The following is a 5,041-nucleotide window of genomic DNA, read 5'->3' on the forward strand; positions in this document are numbered from 1 at the left end:
GATCACTAGACTTGGAATCATAAAAACCTAGGCTCCAATCCTGACTTAGACACTTACCAATTGTGTGACCCAGGGCAAGTCATTTAATTTCTCTCGGTCTCAATTTCCACATCTGTTAAATGAGGATAACAATATTTTTCTTAGAGAGATATTGAGAGGATTTTTAATTTAACAGAATCCCACCCTCACAAGATCAAATATAAACAAAGTGTTTTGCAAATTATTATTCCTGGTTATTTGTAAGTTTCATCCTTGGAGGACATACTCCTTGAGGATAGATACTGTTTTTGCCTTTCTTTATACCACTATGGCTTAGTATGGTGTGCTTTACATAGCAATCATTTGTTGACTTTGGTGTGGTATTCCTTCCTTCTCCCCCCTCCTCTTCAAAGCCAGGTGTCCTGACTGCGGGTCCAATGCTCTTCCACCTATAGCATACTATGCCTCCCTCTGTAGATACGACGCCACACCCAAGGCAGAGCACTTTTGAGGGCGATGGGGGAGGGAGCCTATTACCTCCTCTGCCCATACTGTCGTCATCAGGCCACTGGTGATTGTGTTGCCATGGTGACTCAGCTACTTGCTGAGAAGATGCTGGGAACTCTCTGAAAGGAATTACATTTAACCCTCTCTGAATTGAGAGGAAGTGAGGAGAGGGTCTGGCCAGCTGGAGACCTCTTCTCTCCTTTATCCCACGGAGGTATCACAGTATACATCACCTAACCTGGGCAATTCAGGAATGAACAACCCTTAGGATTTCCGGGGAAATGTCTTATAGTTCCTGTGACTCCTAGAATCTCCTCTGGAGTGAGGAATCTTGACAGTGGCATTTTAAAACCTCCCCCTTGGGCATTTTAAAAACTCCCCCTTCTTCCTTGTTCCTCTCCCTCCATCACTGTCCAAGATAAAGAGGTAGAACTAAGATCATTTTTCCTTCTGCAGGAAGTCACCCCATGAACTATGCAAAAAACCCAACCAAAGAAAGTTTTGGGATGTAGCAGGATCTTGGTATGAAACTTCTAGGTCAAAACAGAGAAAATAACGTTGATTAAAAGTGACAAGGACATAGAAGCCAAGGTGCTTGGATAACTATTTCTTCCAGATCGGGCTTGAACATTTGCATTCAGAGAATGAGGATCTGTTTTAAAAAGTCCAAATCTTTTTCAAGGCCAAAAGATTGTAGCGATTTAAAGTCAACGCCATTAGCGCTGACTGTTCTGTGGTTTCTGGCTTGTCCACTGGCTGGTCAGCAACAAATATTCAGCTCCCTCTGAGGGCAGAGGGCTATAGGGAGGTAGGGGAAAGGAGGGCAGGGAAGGAGGCAGAGAAGGAAAGGAGAGAGGAAAGGGAGGAAAAGGGAAATGAAAGAAGGTACAAAAGAAGGGGAAGGGAAGTGAGGGAAAGAAGGTGGACACAAGCATTTGTTAAGCACCTATTACGTGCTGGACATTGTGCTAACTGCTTTACAAATATTATTTCATTTGATCCTCCCTGTGAGGTAGGTGCTATTATTATCAACATTTTGCAGTTGAGGAAACTGAGGCATATAGATGTTAAGTGACTTATTCAGGGTCATATAGCTAGTAAGTATTTGAAGTAAGATGTGAACTCAGGTCTTCTTGATTGCAAACCTAGCAATCTATGCCCTGTGCTACCTAGCTGCTTCTGAAGAAAGGGAAGGAGAGAAGTAAAAGGGAGATAAGGGAGGAAAGAATAGAAGAAGAGAGGGAAAGAAAAGTAGCAAAAGAAGGAAAGGAAGGAAGGAGAAATGAGGAGAGAAAAGGGAAGGAAGGAAAGAGGGAAGGAAGGAAAGAAAGAAAGAAAAAAGAGAGAAGGAAGGAAGGATGGAAGACATAGTAAATTCACATAGGATTGTCAGGTAAAGGGGTCTCCAATTCTTGGGTTAATAGTGTTCCTGGAGGGTTATAGCTTAGGGTGACTCATACATAACAAACTCACAGTAATCATGATATAAGTACTTTACCTCTCTCAACATGGTGGGGGAATGGGGAAGGGGTGGTCACCCAAATGTTTACATGATCACTAGAAAAATAATTTCCCCTTTTGTTGGCCTTTATGGGTAATTGTTTGGATGGGATGGAAGTGGTGGGATACAGTGATAATAGCTGTGTCATTAGATATAGACAACCCCAGCATTCAGGAGGCAGTTTCTGGGTCTGCCTTTCATCTGTGGTTGCAGGGAGGTTCTGCTTATGTTTCTATGTCTACTCTGCTCTGTGACATATTAAACACATCAGAGACCTATGATTTCATCCATGCAGGTTCTCCCTCAAATGATGCAGATTACAATCTTTCTACAAGTTGGTGGAGAGACTTCTAGAATAGCTATGGCCAAAAAATTCATCTCCTATAGCCCTGGTAAAGAACCTCTCTGAAATTCAGATTGCAATCACACTTTGTGGGGCCCCCATTTGAAGCCATTCCATTCCATTCCATTATAATCAGAGATCTGACTCTGCTGGTACAGCTTTTAAGAATCTAGAGTTGCCTCCATTAGCCATTGGGGGAGTGTTTCAGTGAAGGATACAAAACGCATATGACTAATTTTACCTTTACCATGAAAGGCGTGAGTAAAGTCCTTGGAGGTGAATGTTATTTGTATTGCTTCCTGGACTCTGGTAAGGCAGCTTTGGACTTATTTTGCCAAAGCCTCCGCAGCTCTTGGACATTTCCACACCACAATGTCAGCTTATATAATATCACCCCCTTCTCCCTGCTCTAGCTTCCTTTTATGTATTGTTTTCCCCCATTAGAGTGTAAGCTCTTTGAGGGCAAATACTGGTTTGCTTGCTTGGATTTGTGTCTGTTGCACTTAGCACGGTACCTGTTATCTAGTAAATGTTCTATCTATCTAATCCCTGATTCTAGGTGGGGGTCAGAGCTGAGACCCATAACAGATGGTAGCTGCATGAATCTATGGCCATTAGTCAATGCCTTCCTGGCATAGAGGGTTGAAGCCAGGGATTTCAGAAGCATCAAACAAACTTGCCAAGACTAATAACTGGGAAGAAGGGTAGGAAGTAGGACTACAGAGCCAGAGACAGAAAGCAGTGTCTATGACATAAGCCAGGTTACAACAGGGATCAAAACAAAATCTGAGGGAATGAATGAGAGGGGAAATGTGGCTGTGTTGAGAGCTAGGGGTACTAGGACCCCGAAATAGCAACACATGGGCCCTGCCCTAATGAATTCGACCCAAGCCTTCTTTCAGCCAAAGACAAGTTTTATTAGAAATCCACCATATTGGCCAGACTCTTAAGGAATCTGAACATTTATATCACTAAGGCAAGCAGGCCAGATTGAATCTGAGCCACTGGCCAGATGTTAAAGAATCTGAGCACCTTAATGGAGGCAAGATGGACCTTATATACAGAAAGACTGTGGGAGGGATCTAGGAGTGGCCACATAGTTTGGGGTGACTGGAGGAGGGGTCTAGGGAGAATCTTGGTGGGAGTGGCCAGTAGGCTGGGGTGACTGGGAGGTCAAATGCCAGGGACCTGGACCAAGAGAATGGCATCTAGATAGGAAGAGTGGGAAGTAGCCTGGGGTGATCTGAGGGTAACAGACAGTGAAGGGCTGGGTTAGATTAAGGGTAACAGAGAACTGGGAGATTGGATTTAGGCAATAATGAAAGGCCAGTGGACAGGATTATAGCCTCAGGTGAATGCCAGAGACTTGATCAAGTGGGGAAATTCAAGGAGAGTTTAAGAGAGGGGGCATTCCAGAGCCTGTATCCCATCACTCCCCCCTCAAACAAATGGGACCCAAAGTCTTTTGGGGTAAGGGGCAAAGGTCTCAGCTTGGGCTGTCAGCTGCAATAATTCCATGTCAAGAGAAGAAACAAAGCACTGCACTTATCTTAGAGTGCTCTCACTTCGCTGTACCAATGAACCCCGCTGTGGGCATGTTTTATACTGAGCCTGTCATGGCTGGATCCAACTTGCAACTTCTGAAGTTCCTTCATCAGCATAACCTTCATCCTCTAGAACAACAGCCATGCCACCCAGAAGTGAAAAGAGTTAGTCTTTTTTCCAGCTGGAATCCTGGCGGGTGTAGAAGAAAAGAAGAAGCTACCATCTGTTCCAGAACCTTCTGAAAAAGTGAAAGGCTTTTGCAATACTGAAGGCCAGATGCCTGAAGAAAAAGGAGGCTGTAAAAAAGCTCCATAAAATATGGAGGAAAGTTATCTATGAAAAAGCTAAAGCCTACCATAAGGAGTACAGACAGATGTACAGAAGTGAAATCTGGCTGGCCAGAATGGCATGCAAAGCTGGCAACTACTATGTACCTGCTGAACCCAAGTTAGCTTTTGTGATCAGAATCAGAGGTATCAATGGTGTTAGCCCAAAGGTTGGAAAAGTTTTGCAGCTTCTTTGTCTTGGCCAAATCTTCAATGGCACTTTTGTTAAGCTTGAGAAGGCTTCGATTAACATGCTGAGGATTGTGGCACCATACACTGCATGGGGTTACCCAAACCTGAAGTCAGTAAATGACTTGATTTACAATCGTGGTTACAGCAAGATCAAGAAAGAGAACTGCCCTGACAGATAATGCCCTTATTGCAAAATCTCTTGGTAAATATGGAATTATCTGCATGGAAGACTTGATCCATGAGATCCACACTGTTGGCAAGCACTTCAAAGCTGCCAACAACTTCCTGTGCCCTTCAAATTATCTTCTCCACCAGGTGGAATGAAGAAAGAGAGTACACATTTTGTGGAAGGTGGAGATGCTGGTAACAGGGAAGACCGCATCAACAGGCTTATTAGAAGAATGAACTAAAGGTCATGATTATTTTTCTAATGGTCTGTTAATAAAAATGCCTGTGACAAACAAACAAAAAAAAGAATTAGTCTTTTTTTTTTTTTTAGCAATTGGGGGTGCCAATTTGTAAGGTGGATTTCCTCAACAAGGCTACCCCTTCAAGTCTGCATTAATTCAACACCATAGCTCAAGAGCTCTGTGTTTATCTTTTATGGGTAGCTAAGGCTAAATTTGGCTTAGGCTAGCAGGACCAAAA

The 5,041-nt window shown here is 43.4% G+C and overlaps 1 pseudogene; it reads left to right on the plus strand.

The window, feature by feature from the left end:
- The first annotated feature begins 495 nt into the window (after positions 1-495).
- LOC114045177 lies at positions 496-4,803 on the plus strand (annotated as a pseudogene).
- The last annotated feature ends 238 nt before the right edge of the window (positions 4,804-5,041 follow it).

The sequence above is a fragment of the Vombatus ursinus genome, unplaced genomic scaffold (assembly GCF_900497805.2).
Source record: "Vombatus ursinus unplaced genomic scaffold, bare-nosed wombat genome assembly UNPS02014778.1, whole genome shotgun sequence".
Classification (NCBI taxonomy): domain Eukaryota; kingdom Metazoa; phylum Chordata; class Mammalia; order Diprotodontia; family Vombatidae; genus Vombatus; species Vombatus ursinus.